An 18,264-nucleotide genomic window follows, 5' to 3' on the forward strand; every position below is an offset into this window, starting at 1 on the left:
TATTTATTATTTACATTTTATTTAAATTTATTATCACCGTTTGCATTTACAGAGCACAATATGATGGAGTACTATTTTTAAACATGGTGGTTTGTTTGGGGGGCTTCATCAATCTAAAAGAACTATGGAAGTAAGATGAAAAAGTGTTTGGCATGAAACCCAGGTGACCGCTCATCCTTTCCAAAGCGTTCAACTGCTCGGATACAGCGGAGCTGGCGTATCCTAGCAACACCACCCAAATAGCAGCAATTTCACATACCGCGGTACGATGCCAGTGAAACTATGCAAACAGTCATTTCCTGCCTGATGACCTGTCTCCGCCCATCTATTTGCCACATACCTCTTTTTGAGGTACAAATACGCAGTGTGTATATTACGACGCTCCATCGTGCATTTCCTTCCTCTGCTCAGCTCGTCTGACCGCTGAAAACAAGTCGTATCCCGATCGTGAATCAAATATGATGGTAATAGATGCACTTAAGAGATTAAGGGGGATGGGATGACAGGCAGCCTCGCGTTAATGTCGGGGCGACGTGGCGAGGCGGCTAACGCCATCTATCACATTCGGAACAGAAATAGATACAGTGGGGGGGGGGGTGCTTCGATCTACAGTGATACATTGGCTTACAAACTTAATTGGTTCCCAGACAGAGTGTGTAAAGCGAAAAGTATGTATCCCAAAAATTAATTTCCCACAGGAAACCATTAAAATGAGGTTAATCTGTTCCCAGGTCCCCATAAAACATAATTTTCTACTTCTAATTTTCTAAGAAATTTAAAACTACACCACATATACCTTATTTTACGTATAATAAATGTGCTATGGTATTATAATTAAAGAATAAACTGTACAGCAGGGGTGTCAAAGTCATTTTTTGCCGCGGGCCACATTGTAGTTATGGTTTCCTCTCGAGGGCCGTTATGAATTTGGGGAACCCATTAGAATGTTTAAATCCCTTCAAATATTACATATAGAGCACACAGCAAATTAATGAATAACTCGTTTTCAAATCTGAAGTCAAGAATAATGACTTTTATTGTAGTTGACATCCAAAAATATGACATTTTGGCTCACATTTTAGCAATCATTATGGAATTTAACAAGTTTGATTTGCCTTCGCGGGCCGAAAAAAATGATGTAGCGGCCCGGATTTGGCCCGCGGGCCTTGACTTTGACACCTGTGCTGTACAGTATATTAGTCATTTTATTTACATTTGTGATGGTCGTTGATGGCTTGATGGAATGGAGTGGCCGGTTTCCTCAGTATTAAACACTTGATGAGGAACATAACCTTCTTCTTTCACCATCTTGAGGAATGATCCCTGGTAGGTGCTTTATCTGTGATAATTTTATCTAGTTCCTCATCAATCCTGTTCTGTTTAGGCTTGTGTGGGTTGGTTGTGGAGCCTGATTAATAGGATATTTTAACCTTGCAGTCTACACTCTGCCTTTGAACTAACAAAGTTGAAACTCTCTCACTGTCGTCTGCCTGTCTCTTTAATGTTTAAACCACCTCCCCTTCACTGCTGCGTTCTTGACCAATCACGTGGCTTTAACCGAAGACTGGGGGCGGGGAAATAGAGGACAAAAAAAGTCGGCAGCCATTTTCTTTTTGGAGAACGGCTTCACTCTCTCTCAATCTGTAAACCCCACCTCCCTCACTTCGTAAACCGAGGTATCACTGTACTTTAATCATTATTAATTTAATAGGTGGCCTCTAACTGGGGGCTCACCCTCCCGTCGTCACGGTAACTCAACGATCTTGAACGTGACAGTAACCTCAAATGCCATCATTTTTACAACATCCATAAATCACACCGAAGGCCATCGCCAGGGTTGTTTACAAATTCTAGTGACCCTCCCCCCCCCTCCCCCCTATATGGTGCTTCCGCCTCAGGCTTGAGGAGTCTGCTCTCTTGATTTCAATCAATTGCCCTTTTGGACATTGCAGAATTTACAACCTGATTGCAGACCGGATTACAAGATGCCGGGGAGTGGGGGAGGAATAGAGGGGAGTGGGTAATTCCATGATTCTGAAGAATCTCTCTCTACTGACGACTGCTGTCTTTTGCTCTCTTCATCATGACCCCCCCCCCCTTATGTTGCCAGGCAAAGACGGTCCTTTCCTGCTCTTCCAATGACAAGTGCATCCGGGTGAACGACAAGGGGGGATGGGGAAGCTTTTGCAGGGTTCAGACTTGAAAAAGAAGACACTTCCAAGACCCCCCCCCCCCCCCCCCACACACACACACACACCCAACACGCTTTTTTGAGTTTCACACACAATCAACAGTCGCAATCATTAACATCCGATTTGTGTTAATCCTCCCAAGAAGAGGAAACATTCAAGATGGGGGTTAAAGCTAGGGTGGTTCTAATCAATCAGAGAAGGAACGATGTGCAAACATTCGAGTTCCGGACAACGGTACATATGAACATTTTTGTAGTAACATATGTAGTATTCTCTCCAGTTGTATATGTATATATATATCTTTACAGATCATATATTTTATTAAATATTTATTATATTTAAAATTTTATTAAATATTTATTTTTCAGTACAAACCGATGCAGGTAACTTATACAAGCCTTAAAGGACAACCGACGTCTCTGGACAAGTTGTGTCCATAATTTGTAAAATGGCTTCAAATGACTTCTACTGAGCGTATTTTACAAAGATTCCACGGCATATAGCTATATTTTACGTTTTAAGACTCGCGCTGAATATTCCGGAAGTCTTGTTTTTGAGTTGGTGACGAGTCCTCACCCTACGTCACTGAAGGAACGCCCCTCACAGAGAAAGGACATACTTTGCATCACCTCAATGCATTTTGGGTACTTTGTTTGGTCTGAAAACTTCGTGTTGATCCGTGTTGATGGCGAAATTAGAAGGAAAACACGTAAATAACGCGATGGTGAATCGTTGTGTGTTGCACCAAGACTACTATTTGATACTAGTTGACACAAATTCCCAGCAGACAAATCAGCTCATTTCCAACGGACCTTGGGAGCCATCTTGTGCATTTTGACGCTACATTGGAGTCCTGACGGCTCCAATTGATACGGAAGGACTTCTTTAATCAATTGCAAACATTTATGCTTCTTGATTGCTTTTACGCCACAAGTATATTTGAGTTCAGGGCGTAAATATCAAATTACAAATAAATATGCTATGATATAATGCTATTTTATGTAGGTATTTTCTCTGTGTGAGTCATTGTGTTAGCTTTTTTTGACACAAACGTGGCTTTGAGATGCTAACTCAGCGCATCCTTCTGTTTCACTCTCCAGGCATGATTAATCAACCTACACTTAATCCAATTTAAAAGAGTATGACAATTGGGTTGAGGGTATATCGATTCGTCGTGCCTGGAGAGTGAAACTCAAGGTTGACGTGCTAAAGAGGGGCCGGTTACTGTCACGCGGGTGACTTGTGAGCCAAGTTCAACAAGTCCGCAGTGTGTGTGAAGTAGTGATGGGAATTCCGGATCATTTTAGAGAGCCAGTTCTTTTGGATCGGCTCACTGTAAAGATCTGGCTCTTTCGGCTCCCAAATGGCTCCTCTTTTTTTTTTTTTTTTTGCCTCAATTAATTTACAACCAAAACTCATGTAAAATTATGTGAAAAACGAATTACTCGTAAAAAATACACTATATCAAATATTTTTTATTTATGTGGCGTTATTCATATGTGTACGGAGTAGTGATGGGAATTCCGGCTCTTTTCAGAGAGCTGGTTCTTTTGGGTCGGCTCATTAAAAAGATCCAGCTCTTTTTGCTCCCAAATGGCTCCTCAGTTTGTTTGTTTTTTTTGTAGCTTAAATTAATTAACGTAAAAAACGTAAAATTTTTGTGTGATGAGAGCGACGGCGGACTGGGTATCTTCAACATTTCATTGCCATTAGTTCCAGAGTGTTTTAGGCCTTGTTGGTTTAAAATCAACAGAGTGAAAAACACTGCGTTAGCTGCTGGTAAATGGATCGATCAATAACCTCATCTCGTAATCAGCTCATCCCAGACACCTGAGAGGTGTGTCAAAGCCGCCGTCCATTGGATCGTTTTTTTTTTCGCCACAAAGTGGCAACCATTGCGCGACTGTGTCACTAGTGAATTATTGACGCCAAAGAGTATTGATTCCCTAAAAGTCTTTTTCAGTCTGTCAAGAGAATACGAGTCATATCAGATTTTGTATCAAATGATTCATGTATTTTCTGGAGTATAAGGGGCACCTTCAACATGATATATATATATATATATATATATATATATATATATATATATGTGTGTGTGTATTTAAAAACATTTCCTGCATAAGGTGCCTGCATTAGGTGCACCGTATTATAAGGGGCACCTTAAATGAATGACATTTAAAAAAAAAATTCCATACATAAGGCGCACCGAATTATGAGACGCATGGTAAATTTTTGAAAAAAAAAAAAAAATATATATATATTTTAGGTGCGCCTTATACTGCAGAAAATACGGTACTTGCAATCATTACTTTCATGAATGCAAAGACCAACTACGACCCTTAATAATAATACATCACGCCTTTCAAAACTCTTAATAATAATAATAATAATAATAATAATACATTTCATTTCTAAGCGCCTTTCAAAACTCTCAAGGTCATTTTACAGTCACAGGATCGGTTTTTCTGCGGGTGAGAAGCGGCAGCCACACGCGCCAGCGTTCACTCAACCCGGAAGTAACTCAAATAGATAGAAAGCTAGCCAGCTAGCTAACAGATAGCTCATAGATAGCTAGCTGGACAGTTTGCTAACTAGCTATCAATATAGCTTATAAATATCCGGCTACATAGCTAGCTAGCTAGACAGATAGCCAATAGATAGTAAATAGATACGCAGCTAGACAACTAGCTAACTAGCTAGATAGCCATATAGCTAATAAATAACCAGCCACATAGTTACATGTGCTAATAGATAGCAAATGGATAGCAAATAGATAGCCTGCTAGGTAGCTAGCTAATCAGAATCAGAATCAGAAAACTTTTATTCGTCCCACAATGGGGAAGTTTGGAGTCCACAGCAGCAATTTCAAAGGATAGCAAATAAATAGCCAGCCAGGTAGCCAGCTAATAGATAGCAAAAAGATAGAACTCAAGGTCACTTTACAGTCACAGGATAAATTTTTCAGCGGCAGCCAGAAGCGTCAGCGTGCACGCAACCCAGAATAACTCAAATACAGTAAAGTCTCGTTATATCGATATCGGATATATCGATAGTCCCGGTTATATCGATACTATTTCTATGCACGTACGGAGAAAATTACATGCAAACAGGGTCGGATATATCGATAGTCCCGGTTATATCGATATTTTTTCAGACTCCCTTGAATATCGATATAACGAGACTTTACTGTATATAGCAAGCTAGCTAGCCAGCTAACAGATAGCCGATAGATAGCTAGCGACCTAGATAGCTAAATAGCCAGCTTGCTAGCTAGATTCGGGATGAATTTGTTCAAGTTTTGGTTTTTTTTCCTGCGGGAGTCGGTCATGTGTTGTTAACACTTAAAACCAGATTACCGAGGGCTAATTCACATGTTTTTTTTCCCCCCATTAATGCTGCCATGACGCATATCCCAATCGGCATTTAATAAAATAAAACAGAATTGTGTCACTTGAGCAGTGCTATAAAAATCCAGACCAAGGTTGTGGCAAAATGTTTTTTATTATATATTTTATTTTATTATTATATTATATTTATAGGAGCTTGCATGGAAGTGCGTTCCCTGACATTTGTGTCCGTCCATCCATTTTTCTGTCAAGATAATCATTCAGTCTGAAACGTTTCAGCTTTTTTACGTGGCGTCACACATGACAAACTATGTCACGCAGGCAAAGGTCACGATGGGAGATGTGCACTCTATTATCCAAGAGTACTCGGCTTAATTGCTTCACGCCACATCTGTTCAATGAAGATATGGGATGAAATGTTTCTGGAGAGACATATTTAATAAGACCCCCTCCTCCCTCACCTCTCCGCCACTCAGTCGCGATGGGGTAATATCTTGGTGACAGATTGAGATTATATTTGGCAATTATCTCGATACAACCAAATTTAGTGTCAACCAGGGGTTCCCAAATGTCGGTAAAGGGGCTATTTGTGGTCTCCCGACCATTTTTAAGAATTTTATTTATTTTATACAAGCCAGTTGTCACGATCTGGTTGGCGACCAACGGGTGGCGCTGTCGGCCCCGCCTGCACCTGCACTGGTGTTGGTCGTTCCAATCAGTGGCAGTTAAAAGGACTCCCGGCAGGACTATTCGTTGTTGGGTCATTGTATGTGTTTGCTTCACCCTGTCAGGTTTGTTTCATTTCATCTTGGCAGATTTTTACTCATGGTTTTCTTTGATACTTTGATGACTTTGATGTTTGAGATTTTTTTCCTGCTGACTTTATTTTAATTCACTAGCAATGGAAGACGTCTTCGCAGCTAAATTTTTTGCAGATTTTGGACAATTTAAGTCATTTTTATTGGTGTTTTGCATTTGACTAAAAATATCATACTGCGTGTTTTGGGTATTTTAGATGCTATAAAACGTTTTTCTGATGTCAGTTAAAAAACAAAAAAGTGACGTCGGTTGTCCTTTAATTTATCAATCGGCGGCACTTGGTGGAAAAAGTCTGCACACCCTCAGATCTATTGAATGGCATTCTCCCAACATTGGATCAAGGCCAGTATTGGGCCACAGATGAACAAACGACGCCAAAAGTGGCCATCAAAACAAGGCCTGTGATGATGTCATCACACCTAACCGTAAAGCCAAGCAAGTCAATGAGGTCACAAAAATCTCCTCCGCTTACCTTGCAATGAAATACCGTCATGCCTGTGGAGACCGGGGCGAGATGAGCTACTTAGCAGCCCCCCATCACCACCACCACCACCGCCCCCCCCAACCTCCACCTCCACCCCACCATGCCTCCACTGCCAAGTGTCCTAAATACTCAGCGCCATTGTCTGTCCCAATGAGATGCCGCAGGATAGAGGTTCCCTCTCCGAGGTGCGTGCACAAGGGATGCAAGGCAAGCAAGGAGGTGTGGCGCAAATGTAGGGAAATAAAAGAGAAGCTAATTCCACCCCCCACCCCCCTCACATCCCCACCCGTCACCCCTTACCCAAAGAGGACAGAGGAAGTCATGCAAATGGGATGCAATTTAAAACGCCTTCCACAGTCAGGGGGTCTTCTTTCTTGCTTGTCTGTGGTCGAGCTGCTGTTTAATCTTTTAAGCCCTCCCGCCACACCGGCGCACACACAGACACAAACGCGAGAGTCGTCATAAGACGATCTTACCCCCCCGTGTGCCCCTATGTACGTCCCCTCCTATACATGCATAAGCCCCAGCAGTTGTCCAGACATACCGTGTGATCAGCTTTTTCTTCAATGATTTTTTTTTGCATGAAAGTTAAAGATAGGAAGTCATTGTTTTTTTTAACGTCATTCAAATATAGTGATACCTTGGCTTCCGAACTTAATTGATTCCCAGGCAGTGTGTAAGGCGAAAAGTGTGTCAAAGTCAAAGTCAGGTCTATTGTCAAATATGCTAATATGCATGACATACAGCACAGATGAAATTACTGTCCTCTCGGACCCAGCATGCAAGGCACTTATAATGACTTTAACAAACATAATAAACACGAAAACGCCAATTTGCCGGGAGAGGGGAGCCCAAAAAATAATTTCCCATAGGAAACCATTAAAATGAGAATAATCCCTTCCCAGGACCACATAAAACATACTTTTCTACTTTTTCTAAGCCTGAAAATTACACAAAATATATCTTATTTTATATATAATAAATGTGCTATGGCAGGGGTGTCAAAGTCATTTTTTGCCGCGGGCCACATTGTAGTTATGGTTTGCTCTCGAGGGCCGTTATGAATTTGGGGAACCCATTAGAATGTTTAAATCCCTTCAAATATTACATATAGAGCATACAGCAAATTAATGAATAACTCGTTTTCAAATCTGAAGTCAAGAATAATGACTTTTATTGTGGTTGACATCCAAAAATATGAAATTGTGGCTCAGATTTTAGCAATCATCATGGAATTTGACAAGTTTGATTTGCTTTCACGGGCCGAAAAAAATGATGTGGCGGGCCGGATTTGGCCCGCAGGCCTTGACTTTGACACATGTGTGCTATGGTATTATAATTAAAGAAATAAACTGTACTGTATAATAAAGTCGTTTTATTTACCTTTGTGATGGTCATTGATTGCTTGATGGAATGGGGTGGCCGGTTTCACCAGCATTAAACACTTGATGAGGAACGTAGCCTTCTTCTTTCACCATCTTGAGGAATGATCCCTTGGAGGTGCTTTCTCTGCGATAATTTTACCTAGTTCCTCATCAATTGTGTTCTGTTTATCTGGGTTGATAGCTATTTGCATCAAGTCTACAGATGGCTTGTGCGTTTTTTTTTGTGCAGCCTGATTGATGGGATATTTTAACCTTGCAGTCTACACTCTGCCTTTGAACTATCAAAGTTGAAACGAGTCTAAATGTCACTGTTTTCTATCAATTTTCTCACTCTCTCTGTCGTCTGCCTGTTTCTTTAATGTTTAAACCACCTCCCCTCACTGTTGCGTTCTTGACCAATCACGTGCGGCTTTAAGACTGGGGCGGGGAATAGAGGACCAAAAAAAGTCTGCTCCCATTACCTTATTAGGAGAACGGGCTCGTTCGCAAACGACACATCACTAATTGTGGCGCTCCGTGTGTATCCCGAAAAATAATTTGTATGCCAATGTTAAATTTTCAGAAATTTAACGTTCGTAAACCAAAAGGTTCGTAAGGCAAGGCGTTCATAAACCGAGGTATCACTGTACTGGAAAGGAACATTTCAGTATTGTTGGCTGGTATCGGCATCTTTTTACCATGTACGATTTGAATCAGAATATTTATTGGCCGACTACGCAGACCAAACAATGAATTTCACTCCGCTCATACATGCTATGCTAGCATTAAAATAACATGCAACTATGATAAACTAAGATATTGGATTGAATTGACCTCTTTTAGTCTCGCAGTGGAGAATTTTACATTTTAAGTTATGGAGGGAGATGAAAGGAAAGAAAGAAGTAGTAAAACAAAATACAGGAGCTGCTGGAAAGGCAACCCGGTAGTCATTCATTCATCCTTCATCATATCCGATTTGAATCCGAATCTTTATTGACCGACTATGCAGAACATATAACAAATTTGTCTCAGCTCATACTTGCTAGGCTAGCATTGAAATCACAAGCAACTACGATAAACTAAGTAGTCAATGTCAAGATCCCATTGAATTGGATCTTTTTTTTTTTTTTTGTTTGACACCATTTCCTCAACCCTCCACTTAGCTCATTTGCTTAATTTGCCGTGACCCACTAATCTACAAACCTTGCTCTCGCATAAATCCCTCCGAGCAATGAGAACGAAAGCCCCCGATTCTTAACCTTCAACCGTACAACGGCTGTGACATAATTACCATGACATGAAAAAGAATCACAGTATGTCACAACATACATGAGTCAACAATTCACATACGGGTTCAGGATTTCCTCCCCATAGGCTTCCAACGAACATATGGGGCAAAAAGCTTGATATGACTCAAAGACATTAGCTGTGTTAGCGTAAAACGAAACGACAAGTAAAACAATCAATATTTCATGGCTGCCTCGGTTGCTCAAGCAAGCGCAAAATAAAAGCAAAGAAGCAGTCGTCTGCTCAGAAACAAGTCCAAATTTGCATAGGCGCCATTGCGGTTTTGCTCTGAGACACTTTGGTTGACTTTAGGAAGAAGGCGGCGACGCCAGATAAACACACTAACACACGTCACACGCACATTAACAACTATGGGTGATTTGGAGTCTTCGGTGAACATAACATACAGTGGGAGTAACCGCGCTAATATATATTAGCCACGCTTCCTGTCTTTATGTATATACAATAGAAAGAGGAGGGAAACGTGGCATAAGAGTCTAAGGCAGGGGCCGGGAACCTATGGCTCCCGAGCCATATATGGCTCTTTTGATGATTGCATCAGGGTCGCGGATATAACTAAATAACAAACATACCTCGGTTTACCTTGGCTGACGAACTTTTCCGTTTACGAACGTTAATTTTATGAATTAATTATTAATTTTATTTTATTACCTTGGCATACAAACTTTACCTTGGCATATGAACTTTTTTTCGTCCAGTCCTCACACATTTTCCATTCTAAAGGCTTCTAGAAGGTCTATATATGCATCTGTTAAAAGTTTCACAAAGGTCCTCACAAATTCACCCACAATGATTTTTTTGGTGTGTATTTTCATTTCACTTGGATACACACACTTTTTTACTCACTGTGTGTCATTTTGTGTGTGTCTGTGTGTATGTGGTTAATGAGAGGGAAAAGTTCATACCACAAAAACTAAAACGATATTTTAACCAAATTCACTACAGGGTTTTTGAGGACTTTGAATCTACCCATTCGGAGTCCTCATTCCTACTATTATTTCAGTTTCAAGTCCACTTTTTATGTCATTGTTTTTAAAGAAGTTGAAGTGGGAAATGGAGTGGCATTTAGTGTTCAAATGTAACACTAGTTCTTCTCTAAACATATCAGCAACGGTGGTCCTCACTCCTTATCTGGAATTATTCGGACCTCACAAAACTCATGAAACAGGAATGCGTGTGTGTGTATGGCTCTCACTGTAAAACATTTCTAAATATTTTACTTTTATGGTTCTCTTAGTCAAAAACGTTCCCGACCCCTGGTCTAAGGATTCTTACACCGCATCGAATGATTATGTCGTCCTAAAACTCAATATTATGTGGATCCTGCAATTTGAGTGAAAATGACAAAAACCCTGGCACTGGAGTGGACACCTTTTTGCACATTGTCTGGTTGTGAAGGAGTTAAAGGATAGCTGTGATTTCATTTTTAAAATCTATGTACAATGCAAATAATATTGCCTCTGGGGTTACAAGTCTCCATAAAACTTGAAACGCTGTTCTTCGTTTTTTTTCCTTCTCTCATCAATAATGAATATTCCGAAGATATCCACTTCCTGCAAGTGGATCTTCAGCCCCTGGAGCTTTTCCAGCTGTATCGATTCCTATGCTTGAGTCATTAAGGCAGAGATAATACGGTTGAGGAGTCAGAACATATTTTCTGCATGACTCGACTTCTTCCTACTCCCCCCTTTGGGAATTCGATGCCAATACTTTCATTATTATTATTATTATTATTATTATTATTATTATTATTATTATTATTATTATTATTAGGTACTGTGATTTCAAAGACCCCCTCAGAGAGACTATTTTGGAGGCCATTTTAGACAGGATGTTTTGACAGGAAGTTAACATCTAATAATAATAATAATAATAATACATTTCATTCTCTCAAAACTCTCAAAGTCACTTTACAATCACAGGATACGTTTTTCTGTGTGTGAGCAGCGGCAGCCACATGCGCCAGCGTTCATTCACCCAACCCAGATTAACTCAGATAGATAGAAAGCTAGCTAATACATAGCTAATAGATTGCCAGCCAGATAGCTAGCTAGATAGCTAGTCAGCTATTAGATAGATAGCTCGATAACATATAGCCGTTTTGTTCGGTTCTTTGCAAGCATGTGTCGCCATTTTCATCTAAAGCTCTTTTTTGTCACTCATATTTTTTATGTATTTAGTGAAAATGATTCTGTTCAATGAGGAATTTGATGATGATGCTATAGACTCGTTGCTGGCTAGTTGAGTGTGCAGATTGGCTCTTTATCTTGTCATACTCTTCAATGCTCTCAAGCTAATGTTAACCTCGGTTAGGCTGTGCTAATCTTTTCCTTCTGTATTTTGTAGTTTTACTCCGTTCATATTGGAAATTTGCTAAATAAATAAATGCTACGGAAGCTACATCTTGACTCAGTTTATTTTTCCAGAGGAGTTAGCCTCAGACTGCTAAATTGAAGTTTGATACACTTACAATATAGGTCACCACTGCCATTCAAGTGGCTGGATGACCCACACTGCTCTTTTTAAGACTGAAATGAACAATGGCGGATGGCCCGGAGGATCCGAGCGTGGCAACGTTGACTGTTTGTTTTGGGTTTAAAAAAAAAAAAAAAAAAAAGAAGCTTCAAAGCAGTTGGGGGGTGCTCCCAGCGGAAGGGTCAGTGGCTCTTCATCACGTCTCAAGCGCCAATGTAGGGTGTCTATATCGGTCAATGTTCACGCCTTCTGAGCAAAAAAAAACATACAATGTATAGCTTGCGAAAGAAACGCAATCGGCAGTACATAGGCAGCTAAAAGCTAGCAACCCCTCATTTGACGATAATGAGGTTAAAATCTTAGCGAAAGAAAATAGATGGTTTGAAAGGGGAGTAAAAAAAGGTATTTTCATAAAACAGCAAAACCCTTCACTAAATCGCCATGGTGGGGTGAGGTTCAATTTGGATCGTTCGTACAACAGACTTCTTAGGCAAGCTAGGCTTAGTTATGCTGATGAGGTGACACCAGAGCAAATGGGGCAATCATGCCAGTCGTAGACCTTATACTCAGGCAGGACAATAGAGTAATCAGTCAGGACAACAGAAGTAATCAGTGTAGCCGCAGGGAGTAGTCCTCTGCTTCCCCCAATCTGAGCGCCGTGACCAATCATAGCAGAGTCTGGCACATTGAATTTATTAGCGCCTTTCAAAACTCTCAAGGACATTTTACAGTTCACAAGTTTTTCCACGGGTGAGCAGCGGCAGCCAGATGCGGCAGTGTTCACTTAACCCGGAGGTAATTCAAATATAAAAGTTGGCTTTTCGGGGTAAACTTAACCCTTTCAGCGACAGCGGACAGGCTTTAAGAAAAATTGTCATAAAATCAAATTTTTACGAGTTTCATAAATATATATACAGTAAAGTCTCGTTATATCGATATTCAAAGGAGTCTGAAAAAATATCGATATAACCGGGACTATCGATATATCCGACCCTGTTTGCATGTAATTTTCTCCGTGCGTGCATAGAAATAGTATCGATATAACCGGGACTATCGACATATCCGATATCGATATAACGAGACTTTACTGTACATATATTTTTTCATGTTTGAAATTGGGTTCCCCCGGAGCATACCTGTAATAATAATAATACATTTAATTTATAAGCGCCTAGTCCCCATCATCCTGCAAAACGTGTATGTGTGTGTGTGCGCGTGACCTAAAACCTGGAAAACTACGATTTTTATATTTTATTGCGGATATACGGGTACCGTTGAATATTGTATCCAAACATGGTGCACTTGGCATCGCAACCAGTGAGCAACGATAGAACCCAATGGTTGTCTATCAGTTGTTTACACAGGCCGGAATGACAGGATGCTGTTACTGAGGGAGACAGCAACAACTGTGCTGATGGCTACCAAGTAGCAGCATGCGCTAATCGCTTTAAGCCTCGTGCGTTGCTATAATCGAGAGAAAGGAGAGTCTTGTTTGACTAAATCTGACACACCCTTTTCATATTGACATGCATATCCAGGAAATGATGCCAGAGTATAATCGATTTAGAACGTAATGCGTTTCCAACAATTTAGGATTGTAATAATTCGCAGGGGTGTGTCGGTAAATCCAATGTTTGTTTTTTTTTCCGGTAAGGAAATAAAATGGAAATGTGAGATAAAACTGAATGTGCAGCAATGTCTACATGCCATTAGTGAATACCAGAGGATTTATTAATATATATATATATATATATATATATATATATATATACAGTAAAGTCTCGTTATATCGATATTCAAGGGAGTCCGAAAAATATCGATATAACCGGGACTATCGATATATCCGATATCGATATAGCGAGACTTTACTGTATATAGAACCATATATATATATATATATATATATATATATATATATATATATATAAAACCCGGATATCCAGAGGATATTCTATATTTCCCATCAAGGTTTTTTTGATACAAAGTTGTTGTTTTCTTTCATGATGAATTTTAACTAATTCACAAATTTATTCCGGAATTGAAAAATATGACAGAGCGGCATTCCCAACTTTGTTCGGGTTGGATTGGATTTGCCTTTATTAGTCTCACAGTGGAGACATTTACATTTCACAGCAGCAAAGTTATGAAAGGAAGATGAAAGGAATAACAGTAGAAAAACAGGGTTTTGTTGTTTCATGCTTGGGTGCCAATAAAGCGCTGGTTATGGCCTCTGGCAATGTTTTTTTCCACGAGGGGGCAGCATTTCCATTTTTTTCCCATGTTAGTGCTATGTTCCAGCTTCAGCTGTTATTAAAACGCTACATAAATGATGGAGAATAAAAAAATTATCATATTTAAAAGTTTCATGCTGTTATATGCTTGGTCAACATATGTGACTCCAATACACAATTGAAGCACAGACAACCTGGGGTCAATCTGAGGTCAACAGGCACAGCTTGTGAAACTCATCTTCATCTAGGAAATCCGGCCTTGGACAGAATGTAGGACTTTGGAAACTCCTTTATCACAGGAGTGATTTACGACTTGAAACTCCTTCACAGGAAGAGCTCATTAGCCAGGTTACAAATGTATCAGTTCATGGAAAAGACAATATTTTATTGCTAACAGCTGTTTGTGCTTAGAACTCAAGAGGTGTGGTATTATAATCAAGAAAACTATCACTTTAATTTTCATAGACTCTCAATAAATAGCTTGGCAGAGGAGCTGCAGAATTCAGGCATCTGTCATGAATGGCTACGTCTCCTGCCGGCAGTAAAAGACAATCTTTCTGGGTTTGAGTCTTTGTCCACACTGTCTGATCGAACATCTCTGACAATCAACCAATATGTATTGTATTTTGGACAGCCGCCCTCATTTCAAGCTCATATAACTCCAGACCCATATCATTTAGGAATTAACTTTTTTTTTCTCATGAAAGAACAGAGTCTAAGGTTTCTAACGCTGTATTGAATGTTTATGTAGTCCTAAAATTCAATATTCTGTGCGTCCTGGAATTCGAGTGACAATGACAAAAACCCTGGCACTAGGATGGAGACATTTTTCCACGTCTGGCAGTGAATGAGTTAAAAACACGGCAGTGCTTTGACTAACATACCACCCACTTTCCAGCCTAATGATCCCCAAAGGACATCTTAACGTAATTGCGTATCGGGCAGGAATATAAACACGGCGTCCTCACCGAGTCATTAGGCAGACGCGATTAACATGGGAGTGACGCTGCCGACAGACTGGTGCGTTTTGCGAGGTTTTTAACGGATGGAGATTTGTCTCGCAGGCATTTCTTCAGCGCAACTTTGGGGCGCTAAGCAGTTTAAAGGCTCAGACGCATCCTCGTGAATTGAAAGTGCACAAGATAAAAGCCTCCTCTGTGGTTTTCAAGGACGATTTTACGCATTCGTGTCTGGTCAGCAAAAGTAATTGTTGATGAAAAGTGCGTCTTGAAGAAAATATGAGACATGAGGAAGCATGACCGCTAACTTGTGTAAATGTGTATGTTGGGAGCGTTGAGGACACACCAATATGTTTTTTTTTTCATTCTCATGTATGGCACTGGTGTCAAAGTGAAGGCTCGCGGGCCGAATCTGGCCCGATTCATCATTTTATTCGGCCCACAAGAACAAATCAAACACGTCAAGTGCCATGAAGTGCCAAATTCCGAACCAGTATGTAAAATTGTCGCATGTAAACCACAATACAAGTCATTATCCTTGACTTCAGGTTTGAAAACTAGTTATTTATTAATCTATTGTGCGTTCTGTATGTAATATGTGGAGGAGATGAAACATTGTAATGGTTTTTCCCAAATTCATAACGGCCCTCGAGAGGAACCCGGAACTACAATGTGGCCTGCGGGGGAAAAAAATAACTGACACCCCTGATGTATGGGGTCTCTAACTAAAAAAATGTGTATAAAACCCATTTCCGACCGATAAAAAAAACCGATGGAAAGCTTAATCCTTTATACCGATTGATTTAAAACTCCATCCGTCCATTTTCTGTTGTGCTTATTCTGCCTGGTCGAAGGCGAACTACACCATAGACTGGTCGCCAGTGTTTATCTCGCACAAATTGACATTCAGAGTCCCTGTAAACTGAACCGACGTCGCTAGTCCCAGTGCCATTTGAGAACCACAAATATAAAACATCAACGTAATATCTTATCCTGTGACTGTAGTGACCTTGAGAGTTTTGAAAGGCGCTTATAAATGAAATGGAGTATTACTATTAAAGGCTTTCTGATTCTGATTATTATTAATATATAAGTATCAGAGACGTTCGATCAGACACTGTGGACAAAGACTCGAACCCAGAAAGATTGTCTTTTTACTGCCGGCAGGAGACGTAGCCGTTCATGACAGACGCCTGAATTCCGCAGCCCTTTGCCAAGCTAATTATTGAGAGTATACGCAAATTAAAGTGAAACATTAGTAAAACATCAATAGTAAAACATCAATAAGACAATGACTATAAAACCTAAACGCCGCTTGATTTCGTAGCAAAAACTGTGCTGAGGAGTGTGAACAGACCTTTCACTGATGTCGCCCTCGGTAACAGAAGAATTAACCGAGGCACGGCTCTGCCCCTTTGCACCAATTGTGTATTCATGTGCGTGTCTTTGAGAAGGCTGTTGTATGTGTTGATCTGTGACGCTGTGTCTTTCACTCTGTCTGGAACTAGTATGTGTGTCCGAGTCGTATTCACCTCTGGATGCCCTTTCCAGTCGTTCCCCGCTAGTGCACGTTCCTCATGAATAATCTATCTGGCAATGGTGGGCACTGTAACACTGACACATTTCAAAGGCCCACACGGAGGCTACGATGTACGGCGAACAGACGCGACAGTTAGCACGCAAGCGGCGGTTTGGCTGTCGCAATGTCAATAATTTATGTGGAGTCTGAGCAGACCACAAAAATATTCTTGGTAAAAGAAAACAGTTCATCTGTAATGAACAAAATGCTTAAAAATACAGAATAGCCACTTAGGCTAGAAATTACAGTAAAGTCTCGTTATATCGATATTCAAGGGAGTCCGAAAAAATATCGATATAATAGCCAGGTTACAAATGTATCAGTTCATGGAAAAGACAATATTTTATTGCTAACAGCTGTTTGTGCTTAGAACTCAAGAGGTGTGGTATTATAATCAAGAAAACTATCACTTTAATTTTCATAGACTCTCAATAAATAGCTTGGCAGAGGAGCTGCAGAATTCAGGCATCTGTCATGAATGGCTACGTCTCCTGCCGGCAGTAAAAGACAATCTTTCTGGGTTTGAGTCTTTGTCCACAGTGTCTGATCGAACATCTCTGACAATCAACCAATATGTATTGTATTTTGGACAGCCGCCCTTATTTCAAACTCATATAACTCCAGACCCACATAATTTAGGAATTAACTTTTTTTTTTCTCATGAAAGAACAGAGTCTAAGATTTCTAACGCTGTATTGAATGTTTATGTAGTCCTAAAATTCAATATTCTGTGCGTCCTGGAATTCGAGTGACAATGACAAAAACCCTGGCACTAGGATGGAGACATTTTTCCACGTCTGGCAGTGAATGAGTTAAAAACACGGCAGTGCTTTGACTAACATACCACCCACTTTCCAGCCTAATGATCCCCAAAGGACATCTTAACGTAATTGCGTATCGGGCAGGAATATAAACACGGCGTCCTCACCGAGTCATTAGGCAGACGCGATTAACATGGGAGTGACGCTGCCGACAGACTGGTGCGTTTTTCGAGGTTTTTAACGGATGGAGATTTGTCTCGCAGGCATTTCTTCAGCGCAACTTTGGGGCGCTAAGCAGTTTAAAGGCTCAGACGCATCCTCGTGAATTGAAAGTGCACAAGATAAAAGCCTCCTCTGTGGTTTTCGAGGACGATTTTACGCATTCGTGTCTGGTCAGCAAAAGTAATTGTTGATGAAAAGTGCGTCTTGAAGAAAATATGAGACATGAGGAAGCACGACCGCTAACTTGTGTAAATGTGTATGTTGGGAGCGTTGAGGACACACCAATATGTTTTTTTTTTCATTCTCATGTATGGCACTGGTGTCAAAGTGAAGGCTCGCGGGCCGAATCTGGCCCGATTCATCATTTTATTCGGCCCACAAGAACAAATCAAACACGTCAAGTGCCATGAAGTGCCAAATTCCGAACCAGTATGTAAAATTGTCGCATGTAAACCACAATACAAGTCATTATCCTTGACTTCAGGTTTGAAAACTAGTTATTTATTAATCTATTGTGCGTTCT

General features: G+C 40.3%; 1 protein-coding gene across 3 annotated transcripts in view; it reads right to left on the reverse strand.

The window, feature by feature from the left end:
- cntn1a (contactin 1a) overlaps positions 1-18,264 on the reverse strand; it is a 72,635-nt gene that overhangs the window by 30,354 nt on the left and 24,017 nt on the right. The window contains exon 1 of one of the 3 annotated variants that reach the window (XM_088995913.1): positions 6,831-6,899. The exons of the other annotated variants lie outside the window; for them this stretch is intronic. The gene's annotated coding sequence lies outside the window, so the exon portion shown is untranslated. Of the gene's footprint in view, positions 1-6,830; positions 6,900-18,264 lie in introns of those variants that run through there. 3 annotated transcript variants of the gene reach the window in all.

Source organism: Hippocampus bargibanti, linkage group LG05 (genome assembly GCF_051943395.1).
Source record: "Hippocampus bargibanti isolate YZ-2025 linkage group LG05, ASM5194339v1, whole genome shotgun sequence".
Lineage (NCBI taxonomy): Eukaryota > Metazoa > Chordata > Actinopteri > Syngnathiformes > Syngnathidae > Hippocampus > Hippocampus bargibanti.